Here is a 20498-nt window from a genome sequence, read left to right on the forward strand (position 1 = left end):
TTACTAAAGTGAAAGTCACAGAATTGTGGTCACTATCTCCAAAATGCTCCCCCACTAACAAATCTATTACTTGCCCTGGTTCATTACCCAGTACTAAATCCAATATTGCCCCTCCTCTGGTTGGACAATCTACATACTGTGTTAGAAAAGCTTCCTGGACACACTGCACAAACACCACCCCATCCAAACTATTTGATCTAAAGAGTTTCCACTCAATATTTGGGAAGTTAAAGTCGCCCATGACTACTACCCTATGACTTCTGCACCTTTCCAAAATTTGTTTCCCAATCTGTTCCTCCACATCTCTGCTACTATTGGGGGGCCTATAGAAAACTCCTAACAAGGTGACTGCTCCTTTCCTATTTCTGACTTCAACCCATACTACCTCAATAGGGTGATACTCCTCGAACTGCCTTTCTGCAGCTGTTATACTATCTCTAATTAATAATTAATAATGCCACCCCCCCACCTCTTTTACCACCCTCCCTAATCTTATTGAAACATCTATAACCAGGGACCTCCAACAACCATTTCTGCCCCTCTTCTATCCAAGTTTCCGTGATGGCCACCACATCGTAGTCCCAAGTACCGATCCATGCCTTAAGTTCATCCACCTTATTCCTGATGCTTCTTGCGTTGAAGTATACACACTTCAACCCATCTCCGTGCCTGCAAATACTCTCCTTTGTCAGTGTTCCCTTCCCCACTGCCTCATTACATGCTTTGGCGTCCTGAATATCGGCTACCTTAGTTGCTGGACTACAAATCCGGTTCCCATTCCCCTGCCAAATTAGTTTAAACCCTCCCGAAGAGTACTAGCAAACCTCCCTCCCAGGATATTGGTGCCCCTCTGGTTCAGATGCAACCCGTCCTGCTTGTACAGGTCCCACCTTCCCCAGAATGCGCTCCAATTATCCAAATACCTGAAGCCCTCCCTCCTACACCATTCCTGCAGCCACGTGTTCAACTGCACTCTCTCCCTATTCCTAGCCTCGCTATCACGTGGCACCGGCAACAAACCAGAGATGACAACTCTGTCTGTCCTGGCTTTCAACTTCCAGCCTAACTCCCTAAACTTGTTTACTACCTCCACACCCCTTTTCCTACCTATGTCGTTGGTACCAATGTGCACCACAACTTCTGGCTGCTCCCCCTCCCCCTTAAGGATCCTGAAGACACGATCCGAGACATCCCTGGCCCTGGCACCCGGGAGGCAACATACCTTCCGGGAGTCTCGCTCGCGACCACAGAATCTCCTATCTATTCCCCTAACCATTGAATCTCCTACAACTATTGCTTTTCTATTCTCCCCCCTTCCCTTCTGAGCCCCAGAGCCAGACTCAGTGCCAGAGACCTGGCCGCTAGGGCCTTCCCCCGGTAGGTCATCCCCCCCAACAGCATCCAAAACGGTATACTTGTTTTGAAGGGGAACGGCCACGAGGGATCCCTGCACTGTCTGCCTGTTTGTTTTTTTCCCCCTGACTGTAACCCAGCTATTCTTGTCCTGTACCTTGGGTGTGGTTACCTCCCTGTAACTCTTCTCAATCACCCCCTCTGCCTCCCGGATGATCCGAAGTTCATCCAGCTTCAGCTCCAGTTCCCTAACACGGTCTTTGAGGAGCTGAAGTTGGGTGCACTTCCCACAGGTATAGTCAGTGGGGACACCGGTGGTATCCCTCACCACCCACATCCTACAGGAGGAGCATGTAACTGGCCTAGCCTCCATCCCCTCTTACCTTACAGAATATAGCTGCTGTGTGGACTAACTGGATCTCCGCCCTCCGACTCTGCTCCCAGTCAGCTACACTTCCTGTAAACTCCTGGCTCTCTTCGCACTCTTTGCGGAAATGTCGGAAACAAAATGAAAGGAGCACCTTACTCCCTCCTCACCTAACTCCCTCGGTCACCAAACTCTCACTATCGCACTCAAAAAGCACCAAATTCAGCACTCCCTCGGTCACCAAACTCTCACTATCGCACTCAAAAAGCACCAAATTCAGCACTCCCTCGGTCACCAAACTCTCACTATCGCACTCAAAAAGCACCAAATTCAGCACTCAGTGCAAACCCGATAGGGGAGGTAGGACAAGGAGTGGCGCGACTGTGGGCTGCCAGTCCTGACATTGGCCAGGCTGGCTGGGGTGGGGAGAGGACTGCCAGGGCTGGGCGTGTGGGGGGTTGACAGGGAATGGGCCGGGGGGGGCAGGGTGAACCTCCCCCCCCCCCCCCACGGGACTGGGGTGGTGGCCAGGCACGGACCGCCATTGCTGTAGCCATCTTGCTGCGTACCCCATTGACCACCCACTGTGGATCCTGGTTCAGCAGCTGTATGGATGCCCCCACCACCGCACCCCAGCCTGCACTCTCCACCTCACCAACCCTACACCCCAGCCCCCACCTCAACACCGCCAGCACACTACCCTTCGCCATACCTATCCCCAACCGGCCACCACCCATCATCAGGGCATCAGGCAGTCCATTCAGGGAAACACCCCTGTAGCCCCTTCATTGGCACCAGACAGGGGCCACGGAGCATACCACTCATAGAGTCATACCACTGGCAAGGGCAGTGCTAGACGACAGTGCCCATGGCAGTAGGGATTGGTGCCAGGGCAGCGAGGGGACCCGGGGTGTGGAGAGGTTGGGGGGGGGGTCATGCGGAGGCAGAGCCCGCGGTGCCAACCGGGGGCACCACATAGCCCATTGGACTTGGTTGGGCATCAGTGTATGCACCATGCTAACACATTGGCTATTGGAATTCAACCAACAATGTTGGCCTTCCTCCTGCTCGCCGCAGCCCTAGGGGCTGCTCTGCGGCTGTACGAGCTGGAGCTGCTCGAGGCGGAGGAAGCTGCAGGAGCGGAGCGTGCCGCAGCAGAGCGTACAGCAGTGGAGCGTACGGCAGTGCAGAAGTGGTGGGGTCATCCATACAGTCACTGAGGATGGAGAGCTGGCTGCACAACAGAGGAGAAGGAGGAGGTGGTGCAAAAGAAGTGCCGCATGAGGCCTCGCGTGTTCTGGCAGCGCAAGTCATTCGAAGACCTGCTGGACTGGGCATGCCATCGATGACTCCGGCTGAGCAAGGGCAGTGTAACAAATCTGCCAGATCATGGTGCACTTGGCACGGCGGGGGAACCTTTATGCCACGGGGTCCTTCCAGGTGGCAAGTGTGAACTTGTCTGGAATTTCATAGAGCTCGGTGCATAAGTGTATCCATGTGGTCACGGAGGATATACGGCCAGTCGGCGCAATACATCCATTTTAATGTAGACGGAGTCCACCAGGATGCCGGGCACCGGGGTTCGCCACCATCGCCAGCATCCCTGGGCCCAGGGGGTGATCGACGGGATACATGTCATCCTATGAGCACCTGCAGATGACAGGCCACTCTACACAAACTGAGAGGGTTCCACTCGATGAAAATGCAGCTGACATGTGACCATCAGATGCACATCAGACACAGCTGCACCCAATATCCGGGCAGTGTGCACGACTTTTATCCTGGCACACCCGGCGATTCCCGTCTCTTTGAGGCGTCTCCTTGGCTGGAGGGTTGGCTCCTGGGCGACAGGGATCATCCACTGTGGTCATGGCTGATGACACCTAGCCAAAGGCCAAAGAGTGACGCGGAGACCCACTACAACGACGCCCGCACAGCGATCAGGGGCATGATCGAACGGTCCTACGGATCTGGCATCCCACTACCCCCCCCCCCCCCCCCGGCCACCCTCCACCTGTAACCCCCTCTGTGATACATACCTGCCACAGTATGGGGGTGTGGGCCCTGGGTGGCAGTAACAGCGGGTCTGATCCAAGGGATGGAGGCTGATGACAACCCGCTCTGCAATGAACTCTGGTGCTCCACAGCGTTCGTCAACATTTGACTCCTGTCCACGATAGCACTTCCAACCGTCCACTGGGGTGATCCCTGCATGCGAACTGGTCATTCCATCACACGGTCCCATTGGATCCCTGGGGTGGCGGTGGTGGGAATGATGGGGGGGAGGGTGGGAAGGCCAGCCTACCCAGGGAGGGTGGGGAGCCCTGCCTATCCACAACATCCACCCATTCCCATTCACTCCGGGCCCCTTCAGCCCAGACCAGCCCAACCCCTCACAACCTTCTGACAGAGCACCAAGGCAGGTTGTAACAATGTCAACAGGTGTTGAATATGAACAAATATATACAGAGTTGTGCCCTAGCCCCTATCACTATACTGTGACCTGCACCCATGATAACTTTTTTTTTGGAATATTTTTATTGGCATTTTCAATTTATACACAGTATTTATCATGGCCAATCCACCTAACCAGCTCGTCTTTGGACGGTGGGAGGAAACCGGAGCACCCGCAGGAAACCCACACAGACACAGGGAGAACGTGCAGACTCCGCACAGACAGTGACCCAGCGGGGAGTCGAACCTGGGACCCTGGAGCTGTGAAGCCACAGTGCTAGACACTTGTGCTACAGTGCTGCCCACACTCGTCTGGCTTTGTCCAGCGGCAGTCTCGCCCTGTCCAGTAGCTGTCTGTAGATTTTCCCGCAGTTTCCCCCTTCCTTACTCTCTGTATTTATCAGGTCCTCAAGTAATGTGGTTCCCGGGGCCCTGGGGTACCCTACTGACTCATTGCGGAGAAAGTGCTTTACTCGGAGGTGTCTAAGTTCCTGTCCTGCCGGTAGTTCCAGGTCCTCCGTCAGTTCGCTCAGTGTTGCTTGTCTGTCCCCCATGTAAAAATCCCTGACTGATAGCATCCCCCCTGTTCAGTCTCCATTTTTTGAAGGTGGTGTCTAGGATGGCTTATGGGAACTTATGGTTTCCGCAGTTGGCTGCCATGGGGGACATCTCGGTCAGACCGAAAGGTTGCCTCATCTGGTTCCGTGTCATTAGTATGGCTACCACCACTGGGCAGGATGTGTATCTTATTGCAGGGGTGGGAGCACCGCCGTGTGAGGGCATGGAAGGTTGTTCCATTGCAGGGAGATTCCTCCATCCGCACCAATTCTGTGGTGGGTTCATATATCTTTTCTGCGTCCAGGGAGAAGATCACCTCTGGTGTTCTCTCCCGCGGGGGGAGCTGCTCCCCCGCCTTGGGCTTCGGTCTGAGTGACCTGTGTGTCCTGTCGAGTTCTGGGGGGTTGTAGAAACTGTCTCTCTCCCAACTAGGTTGCCCAGCATTTGGGTGATATAGTATGTCGGGTCTCTGCCCTCGATGCCTTCTGACAGGCCCATAAACCATATATTCTGTTGCCGGGACCTGTTCTCCTGGTCCTCAACCTTTACCTTCAAACTCCCCTGGGCCGTCACCAACCTTTTCACCTCTGCCTCCAGAGCAACAATCCTGTCGCTCTGGTCCATTGAGGCTCTATCTCGAGTTCCTGGATCGTCTTTTCCACTTTCTTCCCCAGACCATCGATCGTGCGTTGGAGGGAGACCATCGCCTCCACCACCTTCACCTTCACCTGGATCTCGGTTTTTATTGTCTCCTTCATGGCAGCCAGTTCCTTTTTTAGGAAGGTCCTCCACCCGTCCCCTGGTGAGGAGGAGGAGGCTGGTGCTGCTGTCGGTGCCGGTGCTTGGGTCACCTGTCTTCCCAGCTCTTGAGAGGCTGGGGCTTCCAACTCGCCTCATGGGTCCACCGGCTTGTCCACCTGCCGGTCTTGGCCCTTTCCACCACTTATGCTCCCTTGTCGGCCCCTCGAGCTTCCATTCGCTGGCATCTTCTCCTCCATTGCTTCTTCCTTTCTGTTAGGGTCATTGTCTGTTGGTTTTTCAGGCCAGATTCTCCTAAAAGTAACTTTTTTGGGTCTGGTTGGGAGAAGAGCCATCTGATGTGCATCTGCTCAGCATATCACCGTCACCAGAAATCCCCACCCATGCCAGCTTAACTGGTGTCAAACATTCTGGCCTTACGGGCCCTAATGTCATGTCTAGGTGGCTCCCCAGATGGCACATCAGAAGTGGTGGCGGCCTGCAGCAATTCCTGCCCTGTGACCTGGGTCCCCGTTGATGGCCGTCTTCTGGAGCGACCGGGCCTGAATGGGCCCGGCTGCTGCTCGGGTGTCCAAGGTGGTGGGGTGCCACCCTGTTCTATCCGCTGCCCATCAGATAAACCAGCGACAGGAGGGGGAGGAGAGTACGAGGTGCCGCATTGTTCCGGCACCTCCTCTGCAGGAGCCAACGGTAGGGGTCCCATCACCTCCTCCACCCTCGCGGTGCCCCCAAACTGCTCCATGGGATGGGGGTGCGAGCTCACCCGCCACCTGGCACTGCCAGTCCTGGAGGCCCGCTCTCGTCTCAGCCGGAGTCTGCATTCGCACAGCTATGAAGCAGAGGAAGTGGACCATCTCCATCTGGGACTGCGCCACATCACGCTACAACTGTGCCACCACCTTCTGGGTCTGTGCCATATCGGCTAGTGACTGTGCCAACTCCCTCTGGGACTGGGCTATCTCCTTCTGCATCTGTGCCATGTCGGCCAGTGCCTGGGGGCAATGCCGCCAACGCTGTAAGCCATGACCCACTGTGACTGGGCCACGTTCAGGAGCATCACTGCAATGTCCAGATGACTCCCTGTGAAAGGGCAGCTATCTCCTAGGCCTCGGTAACCACCTGCACAGATTGTCCTGGGCCTTGGAAATACTGATCCATACAAATTTTGAGAAGGTTTGGATTTTGGCCAAAGTTTGTGGCGTGGATGCGTTTGCTTCCCCGGTGTATCCCCGATGGAAAGTGTGCGTACAAACAAGATGAGTTCATCAGGTTTTGGACAGCATAGGGGAACCAGGCAGGGTGTCCGTTGTCATAGCTGCTGTTTGCGCTGGAGATTGAGCCTTTGGCGATGGCCCTTCGGGGGTCTGTGGAGTGGCAGGAGATTGTGAGGGGGAGCAGGGAGCACTGGGTGCCGCTATATGTGGACAACCTGTTGTTTGTGTCAGACCCACTGGAGAGTATGGGTAGGATAATGGGACTATTGGAGAGGTTTGGGGCCTTCTCTGGGTATGAGCTAAATGTTGGGAAGAGTGAGGTGTTTCCAATGAACGTGGGGGGTGGGAGGCCAATTTGGGAGTGTTACCATTTAAGGTAGCTAGAGAGAGGCTTAGGTATTTGGGGATTCAAGTGATGGGAGAATGGGCTGTGATGCACAGGTGGAATTTGACAATGTTAGTGGAAGAGGTTAAAGGGTATTTTAAGAGGTGGGATAAGTTGCACTGGGGGAGCACGGTGGCGCAGTGGTTAGCATTGCTGCCTCATGGCGCAAGGACCCGGGTTCGATCCCGGCCCCGGTTCACTGTCCGTGTGGAGTTTGCACATTCTCCCGGTGTCTGCTTGGGCCTCACCCTCACAACCCAAAAAGATGTAAAAGGCAGGTGAATTGGCCATGCTAAATCGCCCCTTAATTGGAAAGAAAATTGGATACACTAAATTTATTTTAAAAAAGTATTGCACCTGACATTAGTCGGGAGGGTGCAGGTTGTAAAGATGAATGTGCTGCTTGTTTGTTTTCCAGACCCCCATGATATTTCTCCCTAAGGCCTTCTTCCAGAGGATGGAGACAGTAATCTCAGAGTTCATTTGGACTGGGAAGGTGCCAAGAGTCAAGAGGGCCCTGTTGCAGAGGCAAAGACAGAAAGAGGGGTTTGCGCTCCCAAACCTGCAGCACTATTATTGGATGGCGAATGTGGAGAAGGTGAGGTGATGGGGGAGATGGGGTGTTGGGGGGTCGGAGGGGGTGAGGATGGAAGAGGAGCTCTGTAGTGGTCCCTGTCTGAGGTCTATCGTGATGGTTCCGCTGCCGTTAGCTCCATGGAAGCATATCGTGAGCCCAGTGGCACAGTCGGCGGTCAGGGTGTGGAATAAGCTGAGGAGACATTTTAAGTTGGAGGGGATGTCAGTATTGACACCACTGTGTGGGAACCATAGGTTCCAACCAGGGGAAATGGATGGGATGTTTGGGAAATGGGGGGAGGTGGAGCTGGAGGAGGTTAGTGACTTGTACTCGGAAGAAACGTTTGCGGGTCTGGATGAGTTGCGGGAGAGTTTGAGCTACTGAGGGGTAGTGATTTTAGATATATGCAGACTGCTAACCGTTTTAGTTGCTGTGATATGAAGAGTCTAAAGTTCTTGTTCCTTTTCACCAAACACCATTTATTTTACTTCCACAGCCTCTGCTCAAAACTCTTAACAACACACCACCTGACAGAGGCCACCTGAAACCCCTTTACATATCAGTGTCAATTAATGGATACTTAACATAAATGAGACAACTAATTGCAATGTCTCTTAACCCATTACTTAACACAGACGAGGGACTTTGTGCAGAAAGTGTGGAGGATTTTTCCCAGATTGCCAAAGTACACTTTATTAGAACAACTGCTGCTCCCGGATGAGTTGGAGGAGGGGAGGATTGGAGATATGTACAGGTGGTTGGAGGAGCAGGAGGGGTGCGCAGTTGGTGAAGAACAAAAACAAATGGGAGGAGGAGTTGGGGGGAAACAGGCTGGGGACTGTGGTGCGAGGTGATGCAGAGGGTGAACTCAACCTCCTCCTGCGCAAGGATGAGCTGAATTCAGTTCAAGATGGTGCATAGGGTGCATATGATTCAGGCGAGGATGATTGGATTCTTCCAGGGGGTGACCGATGATTGGAGAAGTGTGGGTGGGGGCCGGAGAATCATGCGCATATGTTATATGGTTGCGAATGGTTGGAGGGATACTGGGAGGCGGTGTTTGAAACACTATCTAAGATAGTGGGAGTGGAGGTCGGGCCAGACCCAATGGTGCCGATTTTCGGGGTATCGGAAGTGCCGGGGCTTCTGGAGGGCAAGGGGGCCGATGTTGTGGCCTTGCCTCTCTAATTGCCCGGCGAACGATCTTGCTAAATTGTAGGTTGGCTACTGTGCTGAGGGTGGCGGCCTGGCTTGGGGACTTGCACGACTTTCTCCAGCTGGAGAAGATTAAGTTTGAGTTGAGGGGGTCAGCGGAGGACTTTGTGATGCGATGGGGATTGTTCATGATGGCGGTTTGAGGAATTGTTTGTCGCGCGGGGAGGGGTTGTAGAGGGAGAGAGGGGAAGAGATAAAAGGGCGGGAAACTACAAGCTGTGGTGTGTGCTTGTATGGAGTGTGGATTTAATACTTTGCTGTTTTTATACATGTTTGGAATGAAGTACATTTTTAAAAAAGATGCACCAACCTTTCAGTTTGTACATCCTGCAGATGAGTTCGAAGAATAAAAAAACAAGAAGAATAAGATTAAAGGTAAGAATAAACAGAACGTGATTTTGAAAAAGGCATGGAAGTTGAGGAACAAGAAGAGATGTAATGCTGGACACTGGGAAAATGATTGACATAAAAAGGTCAACAAACCATGCTTATTTATTTTATCTGATAAGTGTTTTGCACATTGCACAATTATTGTGAATAACTTGAACTTTTCACGATATAGACACAAGATGAAAATTTGCAACTTTTGATTATAATGGAAACTTTTATTCCAATCAAAATTGCTGCTACCCTCTTTCCACATGTTTTCTCTGTTATGGTTTTGTTTGAACCACTATTGCATAAGCCATGTTTGCTGTTTGGCAAATAAAGGCATTGCTTTGCAAAATACGTTTTTAATCTAGCAGTGACATATTATTTTGATTGAATAAATCCTTGGCTTGGGATTTGGATGAGCTCATTGAACTGTTATATATTATAAAGTTGTTCCGTTTAAGATTTGTAAAGAAGGAAACCCTGAAAAAAGTTTGACACAAATACAAAAGGTAATGTTGCTTCATGACTGCATCACTGAATAAAGGACTTTACAAGAATGAAAACGAAGCCCATGAAAATCAAAGAGTATCCTGATGTGTTGGGTGCTCTGGACCCGTGAACACATACAGGCCACCAACACTTGGTGCAACACTATTTTATTAAGTTAGAAACTGTTGAACATACTTTCACCTGTGGGTGAACCCGATATTAGATTAAATGAAAGACCTATGCCTGTCCGAACCAGTCTATGCACTCAGCACATGGTGAGGACCTGTGCTGTAACCTGAAAGCTCTGTCCTTGTAGGAGGCTGCATCCCGAATGAGCGGGAACTCTGATACCCCCTGTCTTTATAGTGAGTGTGCTCTAGCTGGTGATTGGCTGCGGGGTTGTGTGTGTTGATTGGTCTTGCTGTGTGTCTATCAATGTGTGTGTATCTGCACCATGATATACTGATGTATATCATGACATCCCCCCTTTTATAAAAGAATGTATGTGTGTGGCAATAAATAATGTATGGTGAGAATATTCCTAACTATGTGTGGGGTGCAAAGACATATTTACAGGACTACGTACATGAGAACTAAGCTATTTACATGGGAAGGTGCCTGCTGCAGAGAAGCAGTATGCAACAAGAATAACGAGATCAACACTATATACAAACCAGGGAAACGATCAAACAAAGCAACAAAACAATTCAGAGAGTCTATAAGTCCGCAAAGTTCATAAATTAAGTCTCTGAGGTGGGCGTCGATTTCTGGTTGACCACCTCAAGGGTGGGTCGTGAGCCGCCTGTTCAGGAGCGGGCTGGACTGTGTCAGAGTCAGGGGAGGCAGAGTGACAGGGAGCTCTGCATAGTCCGTGGCAGGGTCAGCAGGGGGGCGAGGCGACAGTGGAGGATCACGTGGCGAGCGTGGAACGAGACGAAGGGCACGTCGATTGCGACGCAGAATAGAGCCATCAGGTAGACGAACCAGGAACGAGCGGGGCCACTTGCCGAAGGACAACAGCGGTTGCAGACCAGCCATTATCCGGAAGATGGACGTGGACGTTGTCATCTGGAGCCAGAGCAGGGAGATCAGCTGCACGGGAGTCATGAGCCGCCTTGTGCTGTGCACGAGACATCTGCATCCGGCGAAGGACCGGAACGTGGTCGAGGTCTGGGACATGGATGGACGGCACCGTCGTCCTCAGGGTACGACCCATGAGTAACTGGGCTGGCGACAGGCCAGTGGACAGCGGGGCGGAGCGATAGGCCAGAAAGGCAAGGTAGAAATCGGACCCAGCATCGACAGCCTTGCATAGGAGCCATTTGGCTATATGTACTCCCTTCTCCGCTTTGCCGTTGGATTGGGGGTACAGGGGACTGGATGTCACATGGGCAAAATGGTACCGCCTGGCAAAGTTGGACCATTCCTGGCTGTTGAAGCAGGGGCCATTGTCCGACATAACCGTGAGTGGGATGCTGTGTCGAGCAAATGTTTCTTTACATGCACGAATGACGGCAGACGAGGTGATATCGTGCAACCGTATCACCTCTGGGTAATTTGAAAAGTAGTCCACGATCAGGACATAGTATCTACCCAGCGTGTGGAACAGGTCGATGCCCACCTTGGTCCATGGTGACGTGACCAACTCATGGGGCTGCAGGGTCTCATGTGGTTGGGCCGGCTGGAAGCGCTGACAAGTGGGGCAGTTGAGCACTGTGTTGGCTATGTCCTCATTAATGCCGGGCCAGTACACTGCCTCTCGGGCCCGTCAGCGGCACTTTTCCACGCCGAGGTGGCCCTCGTGTAGTTGTTCCAGGACAAGTTGGCGCATGCTATGCGGGATGACAATGCGGTCCAGTTTAAGAAGAACCCCGTCTACTACCGCCAGATCATCTCTGATATTATAGAACTGAGGGCATTGGCCCTTGAGCCACCCGTCCGTTAGGTGGCACATGACACGCTGTAGCAAGGGGTCAGCCGCTGTCTCGCGGCGAATTTGGACGAGGCGTTCATCCGTGGTAGGTAGATTGGAGGCCACGAATGCCACATGGGCGTCAACCTGGCAGACAAATCCCGCGGTCACATGGAGTGTTGACTGCCCTGGAGTGAGCGTCAGCAATGATGAGGTCTTTGCCTGGGGTGTATACCAGCTGGAAGTCATATCGCCGGAGCTTGAGAAGAATACGCTGGAGGCGAGGCGTCATATCGTTTCTGTATTATATTGACCAGCGGGCGATGGTTGCTCTCGACGGTGAATTGAGGAAGTCCGTAGACATAATCGTGAAACTTAACAACTCCGGTCAGAAGGCCCAGGCACTCCTTTTCTATCTGCGCGCAGCGCTGCTCCGTGGGGGTCATCGCACGTGACGCATATACAACGGGGGCCCATGATGAGGCCTCATCACGTTGAAGGAGCACTGCCCCAATGCCGGATTGACTGGCATCGGTCAAAATTTTGGTCTTCTTTGCTGGATCAAAGAAAGCTAAGACCGGGGCCGTGGTCAGTTTTGCTTTGAGTTCTCTCCATTCGCCCTCGTGGGCAGAGAGCCATTGGAAGTCTGTCGTCTTCCTGACCAGGTTCCTGAGAGCCGTGGTATGAGAGGCGAGGTTAGGGATAAATTTCCCTCAAAAATTGACCATGCCCAGAAATCGGAGGACTGCCTTCTTGTCCTCTGGTGTTTTCATAGCTGTGATGGCAGCTACCTTGTCCGCAACCGGCTGCACACCCAATTGGGAGATGTGGTCCCCGAGGAACTTGAGTTCCGTCTGACCAAAAGAGCATTTGGTCCTGTTGAGGCGGAGGCCATGCTCATGTATATGTCTGAATACGCGCTGGAGGCGACTAACATGCTCCTGCGGGGTGGTGGACCAAATGATTATGTCATCGACATAGACGCGAACACCTTCAATGTCTTCCATCATTTGTTCCATAATCCTATGGAACACTTCTGATGCAGATATGATCCCTAACGGCATCCTGTTTTAACAATATCTGCCAAAGTGGGTATTAAATGTGCAAAGTTTCCTGCTGGATTTATCGAGCTGGATTTGCCAGAATCCTTTTAAGGCGTCGAGTTTGGTGAAGAGCTTGGCGCGAGCCATCTCACATGTGAGCTCTTCGCACTTGGGAATTGGATAACGCTCCCTCATGATATTGCGATTTAGATCCTTGGGATCAATGCTAATTCTCAATTCACCGGAAGGCTTTTTTACACATACCATGGAACTGACCCAGTCGGTCGGTTCCGTGACTTTGAAAATCACTCCTTGGTTCTGGAGGTCCTGCAGCTGCTGCTTGAGGCGGTCCTTAAGGGGAGCTGGGACCCTGCGAGGTGTGTGCACCACAGGCATGGCATTCGGTTTTAATAAAATCTTGTAGGTGTACGGGAGCGTGCCCATGCCCTCGAAGACTTTGTGGTACTGGTTGATAATGACGTCGAGCTGCGCCCTGAAGTCGGTGTCCTGAAAGGCAGTCGCGTCAGCAGGAGAGAGAGAGAGAGTGAACTCTCTGAACTAGGTTCAACAGCTTGCATGCCTGCGCGCCAAGCAGGGAGGCTTTCGAGGAGCCCACGATTTCACGCTTTGCGTGACTTGTGCGTCACTTCGAGCTGACACGAGCCGCTGGCAGCAATGGCTTTGCCATTGTAATCTAATAGCTGGCAGGCTGATGGGAGGATGGCTGGTTTGACACACAGGCTTTGGAGGTCAGACCACAAAATGCGATTGGCGGAGGCACCAGTGTCCAGGCGGAATCGCATTTGGGACCGGTTGACCGTAAGGGTGGCACACCACTCATCGTCCGGATCGATGCTGTATACCGATAGAGGCTGGATTCTTTGCTTTGGGGACACAATGTTTTTTGTAACGGTACCGATTCGAAAAGGTGCCTTCGGGTCCTCGGTGTCAATATCGGGTAGTAGGTCCGCGTCGGACTGGGTGACCGTGGGTTGAATGGCCCGGACATTCCTGCGAGGCTGGCCGGAGCGATACGAATTGGCAGGCTTGGCTGATCTGCATAAAGCATCATAGTGGCCAAGTTTGCCACATCGCAGGCATTGTCGGGATTTGGCAGGGCATTGCCGCTTTAAGTTCGTGGAGCCATAGTTGCCGCACGTTGTCGCGTCAGTACGTTCGCTGCGCCACCGCGCATGCGCGGTGCGGCCGTACATGGTGCGCGCCTGTGCAGTACGTTCGGCGACGTCGACGTCCCCTCGTTCGGTGCGCACAAGCGCGGGAGTCCGTGAAAAGCACGCAAAATGGCCGCCCTCATCCAGGCTGAGGCCCTGGAGTTGCTCGATTGCTTGGACCCGTTCTGCCTCGTGGGGACCTTGCCGTGCCGTTTCAGCCGCTTGGATGTGGGAATACCGACTAGTGGCGTGTTCGTGTAGCACACAGGTTGCGATGTCGGTCGCTAGGGTGAGCTGCTTTATCTTGAGGAGCTGCTGGCATTGGGGGTCCGACTGAACACCGAAAATGATCTGGTCGCATATCATGGAGTCGGAGGTGGGACCGTAATTACAGGACTGCGCAAGGATGGGAAGGTAGGTGAGAAAGGACTGGAAAGGTTCATCCTTACCCTGCAAACGCTGTTGGAATACATAGCGCTCGAAACTTTCATTGACCTCTATGTTGCAGTGAGTGTCAAACTTGAGGAGGACGGTCTTGAATTTTGATTTATCTTCATCATCAGCAAAGGTGAGAGAATTGAAAATGTGGATGGCATGTTCCCCGGCCGTGGATAGGAAGAGACCGATCTTCTTGGTGTCCAAGGCATCTTCCCGGTCTGTGGCTTCCAGGTAGAGCTGGAAGCGTTGTTTGAATATCTTCCAGTTGGCCCCCAGGTTACCGGTGATGCGGGGCGGCGGCGGCGGGCGGACGCTGTCCATTTTGCAGGATGACTGTATGCTGGTGGAAGGCAGATCACTTGCAGGTGAGTCTAAGAAGTTCTAATATCCCTCAACTCTGTATCATGAGGTGTTGGGTGCTCTGGATCCGTGGAACACATACAGGCCACCAACACTTAAAATAGTGCAACACTATTTTATTAAGTTAGAAACTGTTGAACATACTTTCACTGTGGGTTAACACGATGTTAGATTAAACTAAAGACCTATGCCTGTCCGAACCAGTCGATGCACTCAGCACATGGTGAGGACCTGTGCTGTAAGCTGTAAGCTCTGTCCTTGTAGGAGGCTGCATCCCGAATGACCGGGAACTCTGATACCCCCTGTCTTTATAGTGAGTGTGCTCTAACTGGTGATTGGCTGTGGTGTTGAGTGTGTTGATTGTTCCCGCTGTGTGTCCATCAGTGTGTGTGTATCTGCACCATGATATACTGGTGTATATCATGACATATCCCTCAAGAGAATCTCAAACAGAGCATTCAAGGAAAAAATATTTTGACCCCTGCACAGTTTGATGAATGTAAGTATCAAGTCTCTTGATGATATACCATTATTACTTAACTTTTGGATGTATAGTACATCTCAGGCAGCATGCTTCCTGATTTCTGCATTTAACTGCACATGTACACCAGAAGCTGCAGTCCAATATCCACATAAATAACATTGATGCTGCTAACCTTACCATTACTTCTTCTCCAAAATCTGGTTCAATAAAAATGAATTAGCTGGTGCTTCTCTTGAACCCTTTTGGTTTTTCGTTAAAATTGATTTTCCTCTTCGTCATCCTTCTGCTGCTGCACTCTACTCCATTGCCCTTTGGTGTGCTCAACTCCATGATTTAGAATGAGCTTAAATAAGCATTGAAACCCTCCATCGAACAACACATTTTCAATGAGAAATGAGAGTGGCATTATTAAAGGATGCACTGTCTGGATTATAAAGCTGATTTACAATGCTACAAAGAATAATCTAATGTTTAATTCAATTTGAAATCGAGGCCCTTTTCATTCAAAAGACACATTCAGATAAAAAACGAATCAGAGGTAGAATGCCTTCCATTGCCATGGTGTCACTGATGGAGGAGGCCATAGGGATTGGACAGATCATGACAAGGCAGCCTCTCACTGTGGATGAGGCTGATGTGGACGTCATGGTGGATGAGTTAAGGAATGGTTGCATCCAACATTTCCTCAACCATGTGTGAGCTTTGGTGCCTGTCTGTGCCTTTAACCGTACTGGAAGCCTTGACCAGGGAAACATCAGGGCCTGGTTGCAGGGGCAGCTGTTCCATTTAAATCATGTTTCTCCAGACTAGGAATCCTGCAACACTGAGAAGCTCAGAAGATGTAACTGTATCATTTTATTCTGGGACATCCTCCACCAGTGCAGATACAGTCACATCGGTTGTGCGTGTAGAACAGTTGAGCATTGCACAGACAGGCAACAGGAGAGGCAGTGGCCACTTCCTCTCAAAGGAGTGAGGAGAGGCCCAGCTATGTTCAACTTCTTGCAGAGCATGTCCAGAACAAAGTGGCAAATGCTCAAAAAATGTGTGAATATCAATCAGAGTTTTCAGAGGCATTGAAATCTCATGTGCAAATGGTGGAGGAGTCCTCCCATGCCATGAGTGGCTCCATACCTCAGACATGTGGCATATGGCATCCTCCATTGAATCTTGACCCTCATGGAGAGACGTATGGAACATAGCAGTCAGTGGATGGAGGGGGTGTGCACAGATCTCCACAGCTTAGCCTCATCCATGAGGTCTGTGGTGTGATGGGTGGGCGTGATGGACCAGCCATGCATCTCCCCATTGCTAAGAGCTAATCCACTCAAGGCAACCATGGGAATGCATGTGGAGCCAGAAATGGCAGAGGACGGGCAGGCTGGCAGCAAGGGGGGCTCCTCACCAAGGTGCTTAGATAGCTGAAGGCAGATCGTTGGCTGCTTTGACAGTGACGTTGGCACTGCATACTGGTTTAATAACTGAGAAAACCACTCCACAGATGCAGGTGGTCTCGAATACACTGGCAGTGGTAAAATTGGTCAGCACCAAGGACACATCAAGAGCCAGCCTGAAATGTGCCTACCCCATTTTATTGCCCATTTACTCTACCCCGGAGCTCTGATTTCTGAGTGAGGTTCCCAGATCTGAAACTTTAGTTCTGTTGATCTCTCCATAATAACAATAGTGCTTCTCCCAATCCTTCTGTAAGCAAAAGTGCTCTGGGTTATAACAATCATAGCATCCTATCCTATTATGATTTTTTTCTTCTCAGTGAAGTGTCTCTGGTTAGTTATCCTTTGTGAAAGATGCTATTTGGATCCTGCATGTTCTTATTGCCCTCATATTGTCGTTGTGAAGTGGTGGTAAATTGGTACTAATGTAATGTTAAAATAGGAAATATCAACCATCAAAAAGTGGCTTGGAAAAACACGGTGAGGGCAGCACGGTGGTGCAGTGGTTAGCACTGGGGTTGCAGCGCTGAGGACCTGGGTTTGAATCCCAGCCCTGGGTCACTGTCCATGTGGAGTTTGCACATTCTCCCTGTGTCTGCGTGGGTTTCACCCCCACAACCCAAAGATGTGCTGGTTAGGTGGATTGGCCACGCTAAATTGCCCCTTAATTGGAAAAAAAAATATTGAATACTCTAAATTTACTGAACAAAAAGAAAAACACGATGAACTGGCCATGTTGCAAAGAATGTGAACACAACCTGAGGGGATACTGAGAACAAGAATGAGAACAAACAATAAGAGCAAAACAAAATGAAGAAATTAAAATGACAATAAAACAAATTAAATCCGGGAGCAGGTTTACAATGTAAATGTATTGATATATCCAAAACGTTTCATAGAGTTGATTGGATTAATAGAAGTAAACAAATGACAAGAAGAGCTGAAAGGAAATAGAAGATTAAAGCATAACAAAGAGGTGAGAAGTGAGGGAATTCTGCAAGAATAACGACAACAGATAAGGAAGACAAGGTTAAGCACAATCTGATTCAATGAGTCTTTTAAATGTCTGTATAATTTGTATGTAACCTTTATGACTACTTATCAACAAGAACTTGTTACATTGGGAAATTAATAAGAAGTGAGCAAATTATACACTATATACCATCAACCTGTATATTCTTTTTAAAGATTATATATTTTGGACATGTTGTTACATATGGTTAACAAGTGTAAAGTGGATGTAACTGAATGAAGAAATTGGTGTAGATACATTATCACACATTTCCAACACATTCAGCACCCCATCCAATTTACTCTTCAGGTTTTCTTGCAGTAATTTGCATTTAAATGTAAGTTATGAAGTGCCAGTGACATTTTAAAAGATGCGTCTTAAAGAAATATCTATTTTACAAGATTTAATAGCGGAGCACTTGGAAAGCAGTGGGATGAATAACAGAGTCAGCATAAATATATATTTAAATATAAAAAAATATATATTTTGAGTACCAAATTAATTTTTTCCAGTTAAGGGGCAATTTAGCGTGGCCAATCCACCTACCCTGCACATCTTTGGGTTGTGGGGGCGAAACCCACGCAAACACGGGAAGAATGTGCAAACTCCACATGGACAGTGACCCAAAACCGGGATTGAACCTGGGACCCCGGTGCCATGAGGCAGCAGTGCTAACCACTGCGCCACCGTGCTGCCCTAAGTCAGCATGGATTAAGGGATATCATGCTTGACAAATCGTCTCGAATTTTGCGGAGATGAAACTTGGAGAGTCGAGGGGGAGCCAATGGATGTAGTTTATTTGGACTTTCATAAAATGAAAGCACATGGGATTTGGGATAGTGTATTAAGATGGACCAAACACCGGTTGGTAGACAAGAAACAAAGAGTAGGAATAAACGGCTCTTTTCCAAATGACAGGCTGTGACTAGTGGGGTACTGCAGGGATCATTGCTATTCACAATATATATCAATGATTTAATGAGGGAACTAAACGTAACATCTCCAAATTTGCAGATGACACAAATCTGGGTGGGAGAGTGACCTGTGAAGAGGATGCAGAGATGATTCAGTGCTATTTGTACAAGTTGACTGATTGGGCAAATGCAGGCAGATTCCAGGGGACTGACATATGAGGTGTCATTGATTCAGTTAGGAATATATTCGCTGGAGTTCAGAAGAATGAGGGGGATTGGAGAGATACCTATAGAATTTTAGCAGGACTAGACAGGGTAGCTGCAGGAAGGATATTCCCGATAGCGGGAGTCCAGAACCAGGGGCACAGTCTGAGGATACAGGGAGACCATTGAGGACTGAGATGAGAAGAATGTTTTTCATCCAGAGAGCAGTGAGCCTGTGAAATGTTCTATCCCCTAGACCTGCACGTTTGTTTCCTTCAAGTACCCATCTAATTTTCTTTTGAAATAATTGATAATCTCTGCTTCCACCACCCTCATGGGCAGCAAGTTCCAGATCATTGCCACTTACTGCATAAAAACATTCTTCCTCATATCTCCCTGTAGCTCTTGCCCCTTATGCATCTGTGTACCTTAGTCCTTGCACCAAAATATGTTGGGAAAAACTTTCCCTTGTCTACCTTATCACAAATCACCCACATACATGTGTGCTGACATATTTTAACACACATGTATTGATGGCTACCATGAGAAAATACATTGTAGAGGTCGCAGCCAATTTGTGCTGAAATTATTGAAGATGAGGTTATTCACATACTTAATCCTCCTTTTTCAATCACACAATTCTCCCTCATCCCTCAATCTCTTCTAACTCAGACGCTGCAAAATGTGTAAGCATGCACCTCTTACTTTCTCCTTTCACCTAATCACATCCCAAATATTAATTACCCAGTTTTCATTTCAGGTACCCAAAAACTGGAACTTGCCCAAACATTGGAGGAAGAGAAAGAAAACAATGCAGATGAAGGGATATCATCACTTGATCTGCATGTCGTGAAGCAGAGGGAACAGATGTGTGGGAGCCAGGATGGTGGAAAGAAGGCTAGGATATTATGGGGATTGCTGAAGCACCATGTCAGGAGGGTGGCAGTGGCTTCATAGAGTACAACCCTGCTATGGTGCGGGCCAGATCAGGAGTGCAGGGTGCAATCTCACAACCCGAACCAGCCCACACCCTTAAAAGCACTCCTAAAAATCAGACACCATGGGAAAGGAGTTGGAGATCTTGAAATTGGGCCTGCTATTTATAGAAGGCTCCTGAGTCATCGTAGAATACAAAAGTAAGCAGATTGTGGTGGACTTTTATAAAATATTGGTTTGGCCTTAACTGAAGTAGTGGGCTGAATTTTACAGCACCCCACTAGCGTATTTGAAGGTGGGGGGTAGCTCATAAAATAAGGCCAGCCATCACTTTCCTGCCCACCCCTGATCTATCCCTTATATTACGGCGGCAAGATGTCAGGTAGCCCACCCACTCTTAGGCCCACTGAGACTTTAAGTGGCCAATCAACTGCCACTTAGGGCCTCATTCTGCCTCTACCGCAATGTTTTGTAATGCTGGGGAAGGCGGGGGCAAGGCGAGCAGCTGACAATTTTCACTGCTGCTGGGCAGGAAGGGGTGTACCTCTCCTTTGGAGGGGTCCCCTTTGGGGGAACTAATCCTAGGGTTATACAACTCCTCTATCCCCCACCCTCTGGCCTGTAGCCCAACATCCAACTGCCCCTCCCTGTAAATGTCATCACCTGGCCGGAATTTTCCAGCCCTTCACACCAGCAGAATCTTCTGGTCTCGGCAATGTGAGCTCCGCTGCGAGAAAACCCAGGGCATGTTACGGACCAGAGGATACCAAATTAAAGTGGGAAAAGAACGAAAGACGTCATGTGGAAAAGTATGTTCAGCCAG

This window comes from Scyliorhinus torazame, chromosome 15 (assembly GCF_047496885.1).
Source record: "Scyliorhinus torazame isolate Kashiwa2021f chromosome 15, sScyTor2.1, whole genome shotgun sequence".
Taxonomy (NCBI): domain Eukaryota; kingdom Metazoa; phylum Chordata; class Chondrichthyes; order Carcharhiniformes; family Scyliorhinidae; genus Scyliorhinus; species Scyliorhinus torazame.